Genomic DNA, 7,069 nt, shown 5'->3' on the forward strand with positions numbered 1-7,069 from the left:
TCAGGGCACTAACTACATGGTGTGAGCATTCCGCATATCCTTGAGCATATCCGTCATTTCGCGCAACAACCACCAAACACGCAACCGTTTTATCTAGTTCTTCAGAGTTTAACACTGATTCAACAACCTATAAAAACAAGAAAGGTGAATAAGGGAAAAGCGCAGAGCATTTCCACAAGAAAAACGAGTAGAAGACAACTTACACTTGCGATTCCGCGTTCTTTCAGCCACAACATATCACTTTTCAAAGGCTCAAGTTCACTTTCCACCGTCGCTCGCGCCGTTTCAGAATTTTCTAGCTTCTCCTCAGTTTTAGCTAGATGGCGGGAAGTTTCAGCCTTCTCAGAACGCGCAAGCTCCAAATCTTTCTTGAGTTGTTCCTGGTCAGAAAGCAAAGCAGTAAGTTCTTCTATCTCTTTATCTCTAAGAGCAAGAGTGGCGCATGAATGTACCTCTCGTTGTTCATTTCGCTCCCTGTGAGAACGCGCCTCATCTCGCGCAAATTCGGCATCAGCTTTTTCTTTCTTCAACTTTTCGATATCCGCATCTTGTTTCTTCAATTTCTCAACTTCAGCCTTGAGATTATTGATAGCATTACGGAGACCCATTTTTTCGGCATTATCTTTCTCATATATCTTCTTCCTGTTCTTGCACTCCTCGGAAAGAAGGGCAGCTTCGGCTTTCGCCTTTCTCTTCCAGCCCGCAACGGACCATTCTTCAGTTTTTCGATCAACCTCAAATTTGGCCTGATCAGCTTCCAGTTTAGCCCTCAGCTGGGCAACACGGTTCTCATCATCAACGACTTTCTTCTTAGAGACCTTAAAGACAGCCCACTCCTTATGCATACTGTGCCACTCACGCACTATGCGATGCGTAGTGGATGTATAAGAAGCAACCTCTTCAAGGTAGGCATGGTAAGTTTGATCATGAAGACGACCCTCTTGGAACTTAATCTCTCCAGGCGGAAAAATTCTCTGCAACCAGTCCCGGCATACGCGACAATCTGAGAAAGTGTCACCTTTCTTCAGATTCCAAACAGGGACATGAATTTCGGAAGCATCCTTTTCCGAATAAGTTCTGTAATAATAATCCCCCAGAGTTTCATCTGGGCGGATTGGGGAATTCTTGTCAGCATCAGAGAATGAGCCTTGGTCTTCAACAGTAACTTTCTCAACGTTCTCAGGCATAGAACCAGATGTCACACCCCAACCGATGGCGGAAACATCGGGGCGTGGCACTGAGCGAAACAGATTGTCCAGAAGTTTCCATAACAATTATATTTATCAATTACTTAAAACAACATGTCCCATACCACGTCATAAAAGATAGTACAATTATTACAGACAAAATCTAGGCAAATAGTTCTATTCCGACAACTCAAATTTTTCAAATAGCCCAATTGTTTATCTTCTTCTAGAGACCCTTGATTTCATTTGTACAGACAACTATTTGTTGGCCTCTAGAGCCTTATTCTAGCCTCGCTTTTCTGGCAGATAAGCATCCTAAACACCTGTCACATACGTTAAAATAAAGTCAATACACATAGTGTATAGGCGAGTATACAAGTTTGATAATAGCATATAGAGTTCGAAATAATTTACGCATAACCAGCACGTACACAGAGGAAAACGAAGCATGTTAGTTATCGACATGCACCTATCGATACCAATGACTGCGGGTTGACTGCCCAAGGCAGTTCGTAATACATGATCACCACTATAATCATGCAAATAATTATCTTTAACAACCCCCGTGTGAACGAGTGCTGAGTCCAAACTATAGTACTATCGTCGTTAAGGCAGGTAGACAACATTCCATGTGTAAACATAACAAACAAGCATTCATTAAGTCACGTATAACATGCGGTAACGGTTAGCGTTTAAAAGTATTGCGTAGTGTGTTCGATTGTGATTTAGAATAAGTAACGCATGTAACACCCAAAAGTGCTAAAGTAAAAAGGGACCGAGTATACTCACAGCGGTTGATGGATTGAAGGGAGCGCTTGAGAGTAGGGTTAGCCTGAATAGTTCGATAGTATAATGATAAGTAACGCGTAAAACAAAAACAATTGTTGATGGGTCGGTCAGCTGGTCGATCGGATGGCAGTCCGATCGGTCGGCTGGTCGTGCGTGTGACAATCTGTTCGGACGGCTAGCCGGTCGGATGGCCGTTCGAGTGGATTGTTTCTTCTTTTGAGAAAGATGTGTTTGTGTATGATGGTTTGACTTTTGAAGTTTTTGTTGTAGCATTTGAAAACAATGAAGTATCTTTACCTTTCAGGTCGGTCGATCGGACGGTCGTTCGATCGGCCGGCAACCCGATCGGCTGATACTTCAGCGAAAACAAGTTCTCAGCAGAATGTCACTCGATTGGGCTGCAGTTCGATCGGGTGGCATTCCTAGTGTATTGAACATGTTGAAAATCGTTTAAGTGTTAAAGTCAAGTATCTCATGATTGTAACACCTCGAAAACGGGTTTGGTAATCAAACCCCGTTAGTACTAAAAGACGGGTAAAGTACCATTAGTAGTAAAATTTACCCGGTGAATATTAGGAATTTTAAGTAAGTAAACCTAATATTTAATAAAAGATAAATAAAGGTCCATGGATAAATAGAGTTTACAAAAGGTCTGAGCTAACGGGACCTAAAATAAACTTAGTCGTAAATATCCCCGAAACCCGCTAAGTTAACTAGAAATGTTTAGTTTAGTTAATAAGAGGGAATGTGTATTTTCAGGGAAATCGATAACCCAGCTAGTTAAAAATCTTGAGGTGATATATAATAAGGTTAAAACACCTAAACTATAAGTTAAATAGAGTAAAGGGGACTAAATTAGCAAAAACTTGAAACATGGAAGTTTTATTAGTAAATAAAACACCAAACACACACATGAGTGTGTGTTTGGGTCGTACAGAAGAAAGGGGCGACCAGGGAGTGTCCTCCAAACCCTAGATTTCACATAAAACTCACATATTGAAGCCCTTAATCTGCTCTAAATCGAGTTTCAAACACGGATTAGTGATCACCTTGTTGCGGGGATCAAAAGGTATGTAAAATTTTGGTATTTTGATTCATGTTCAGTTTTAGGTTAATTGAGAAAATCAAAAATTGAGCATGCATGATTGTTGTATTGATGAAATTTGAAGCAAAGTGATGTCTAGAGACAAACCCTAGATGCAAACTTTTAGAATTGTGCCACAAACTAGTGGTTATCCAATTACCCAAGTATGAGCCAAGTGGGTTTTGTATATTATGATGAACACTTGAATTAGAGTGTTAAATTGATGAATAATTGATGTTATGGTACTAGTACTAGGTGTAATTCACGAACACTAGACATGAAGGGTTGATTTGATGTAAATCTTGGTGAAAATAACTAGTTATGAACTAGTTAGTAAATATGTAAAACTATGCACTTTAGGTGTTTGATAAAATGCCAAGGAGAAAGCCAAATGTTGAAATTTAGAACGAAACGCTTATTTGAATAGTGTGGCTAGTTAAATGAAATACGAAACAAGAAGAGTTCTAATCATCATGTTGATTTAGACTTAATATTGTAAACCATGTGATTGAAAGTAGTTAACCTTGATAAACTAAGTTAACTAATCATGAAGTCGAATAATAGCTTCGACATAGAAAATAAGTGAGGGGGAATAGTCGTGATTGTTAATGACTAACTTAACCGCCTTGTAAATGATGACAATAGTTTGACGCTTGACAAGCTAGGTGGGAGCTTGTGGATGAAGCGGGTCAAACGAATCAAGAACGGAAGGAAAAGCATGGCATGGATGCGAGGTAAGTATAGCTTACACTAGTCTTAAATTGTGGAATATTTTCTCATCATATAAAAATTTCGAATGAAATATCTAAACAACTGGAATATGATGTTCCGTCGTATAGTCGAACGGAACAAGATAATCAAAGATGAAAGAAACCGTAATAATGGTTAAAAAGAAGTAAATTGATAAATGGTCAATTCGGCCAAACGGGTCAAAGGGTGTAGACAACACCTTTTGACTATATAAACTGATGATTCTTTTGTCGAGTTATATGCTTACAGGAATAGATATCAAATGGATATTTGCATCGTTCTTAATTAGCGAATATAAAGCAAGGTATTAAAACCGGGTTAATAAGTTGATCCGAGCCAGGTATGTAAAATTGATCAACTCATCATTTAGAACTTGGAGTTCTATGGGAGTTAGGCAAAGTAAAAAGGGGACATTCGGTTATCTTAAAAGGTAAACCGAAGGATTTAGATTATAGACAGACTGTTTTGAAAACTAGATTTGGTAGCCCTTCGTTGTAAAAGAAGGGTTAAAAACGACCAAAACGCCCTTGTAAGCGAATTTCAGCAAACAACCCTTAGAAGTCGCTTGAAAACGAGTTTTATAATCAAGTTAATACTTAGAACAAGTATAAAAGTGAAAGATGTAAATTCTTGGCCAAAAGACTCTATATGAGTCTTTGTCGTAAAATAATAATCCGAGGGGTAAAACTTGGATTATATAGATCGCCACATTTAATCCATCACAATTATAGTTGTGATGGAAGATCATTGATAAATAATGTGGAAATAAGATGCTAGGAATAATTGAGTGTGAATTATGCGTAAAAGTGTTTAAAATGCCCTTAACGGGTCAATTAAACATCTAAGTAAAAACGGGTTTAAGATTGTATATAAACCCGTGATTTGAATCTAATATGATAACATGGAAATGATGAGAATTTAGAATCAAACAACATGTTTGTTTGATAAAATCACGAACGAGTCAAAGTTTGGTAAAAAGGGTATTAAGCCGAAAACTTAAAAGACTTAGATTTTGTTAATCCGGATGTTGGATTTTAACCCCATATGATGGAGAATCAAATTAGGGCCGTTCAAATCGCTCGCCGCTCGTCGCTCGCTCGACGCTCGTTCGGAAATTGCTCGGAAAATGCTCGTTCGATTTGAGGCTCGGTTGTAAATGAGCTGCTCTGCTCGGTTCGGTTTGTAAACGAGCCAAGCATGAGCAAAGGTCCACTCGGCTCGGTTCGGCTCGAATTATTATTTAATTAGTATATATATACATATACATATACACATACCTCTATAAACATGTATATACACAAATATAAATTATACATATATATACACACATACACCTATATATATACACACACTTACACATACATATATACTTAAATATAAATTAAATTTACAGTATTATATGTACCAATCTATTAGATTTTGGTCAACTATATACGAATTTACAACTATATCTATACGTACTAGCTCAACCACGCCAATAAAAAATTAAAATCAAAACTAAAAGTTAAACCCTAAACCGATAAACGACATTCTGTTCATCGCCTCAATTTTTCATGTCGTTACCCTAAGTCGATCATCTCCAGCTATCAACGTAATTGTTCGTGGAATATGATCACATACTCTCCAACCACAACATTGTTATTCATAAGAAAAATATTATGCCATGAAATGTGCATGTTTTTAAAGACATAAAAACTTGAGACCCAACATTGTCACTATCTCTCTCAGCAAATTTAAATTGGGCGACACGGTTGTCCAAATCGCTCGAACTTCGCTCGACGCTCGCTCGGAATTTTTACTGCTCGAAAAATGCTCGCTTGATTTGATGCTCGGTTTTAAATGAGCCGCTCCGCTCGGTTCGGTTTGTAAACGAGCCAAGCACGAGCAAAGGTCCGCTCGGTTCGGCTCGGCTCGTGAACAGTCCTAAATCAAATTACAAACACGTAGGAAGAAACGGTAGGCCAAACGGAAAAGCGGATTAAAAGTTATGAAGGTTTCCGTTTTAGAAAACGGCAAACTTGGAAAATCCTGCAGAGGCCACCGTAAGTTACGGTGGCTACCGTTTACGCCATGAACCCCCTGTTTTACGGTGGAAGAATCAACATTCAGGGGCTACCGTAAATTACGGTAGCCACCGTAATTTACGGTGGACCCTGAACAAAAATATATTTTTAATTAGTTTCGCTTCGTGGACTCGTTTAGACATGTTTTTAAACCCCGAATGATTAAAGCATTTCATGTTTATGAAATGCAGGTACTTTTGGATGCCGGAAGACGATCAAGCTCAACGAGGAACCGAACACGATAAAGATACACGCTTCCGCACTTTGCATCGTCATTAATTTTAAACGACGAATCTGATCACGTTATGTCAAATGACTTTTTATTTGTAAAAGTTTTCTTTAATCCCGTATTTCCAATGTATGTAATCACTAATTACATGAATGTTTTCGCAAAATATCGTTAAACCCTGATTTATAAAAACCGGTGTTACAATGATCCGAAGAGTAATCCGGTCGGATGGTTGTCCGATCGGATAGCAGTTCGTTTAACACACAAACTTCAGATAAGTTGGTTAAGTGTGGGACCCAAGTTCTGGCCGTTCGGCTGACCGGTCGTTCGGCTGACTGTCCGTTCAGCTGGCTGTCCGTTCAGACAGTAGTCCGATCGGACAGCACCTTGTCCTGGTCGTCTCACACATGGTCGTTTTGATTGTTTGTCGTTTTATCGAGGTATTTTGATAACTAGTCAAACCACAGGAACTTTGTCATTACTTGGTCCTCCTGATCGGACAGGAATCACCCAAATCCGATTAGTGAACGGTTCAGGACGACTTTCCACATTCAACCCGAAATCGGTAAACCTCTTGGACAGAATCCGGATCTTGGGCCACACAACCACCAGAATGATTAGTAAGTCGGCACAAGCTCCGTTTCTATCGGTTTTTGAATGTATTGAGTGTAAAAGAGTAGAAAGAAAGTTGGAAAACCATCTTTCAATCATTTTTATTGTGAATATATTTAGATCTGTGAAAGATCTTTTGTTGTTTATGTGGAAATCGGCTAGATCCAAGTTAATTTTTGGTGGATTGAGGTCAAAACATGAAGTTCTTTAAGAACACATGATGACGTCATCCTAGAACACCTTGAATCTTGATGATTTCACGGTTAAAAGTTAAGATTTAAAAGATAGAATGGTGTAGGAGTGCATGTAGATCAAGAAAGTACAAGATTTATGATGAGCTCTTACCGGAATCGAG

The 7,069-nt window shown here is 38.7% G+C and overlaps 1 long non-coding RNA gene across 2 annotated transcripts; it reads left to right on the forward strand.

The window, feature by feature from the left end:
- The first annotated feature begins 2,926 nt into the window (after positions 1-2,926).
- LOC110902150 lies at positions 2,927-6,187 on the forward strand. Of its 2 annotated transcripts, none has more exons than XR_002571035.2 (3): positions 2,927-3,045; positions 3,706-3,794; positions 6,065-6,187. It is a non-coding gene; the product is annotated as an uncharacterized LOC110902150 (long non-coding RNA). The 2 variants fall into 2 exon arrangements; XR_002571036.2 differs by lacking the exon at positions 6,065-6,187 and adding an exon at positions 4,060-4,145.
- The last annotated feature ends 882 nt before the right edge of the window (positions 6,188-7,069 follow it).

This window comes from Helianthus annuus, chromosome 2, assembly GCF_002127325.2.
Source record: "Helianthus annuus cultivar XRQ/B chromosome 2, HanXRQr2.0-SUNRISE, whole genome shotgun sequence".
Lineage (NCBI taxonomy): Eukaryota > Viridiplantae > Streptophyta > Magnoliopsida > Asterales > Asteraceae > Helianthus > Helianthus annuus.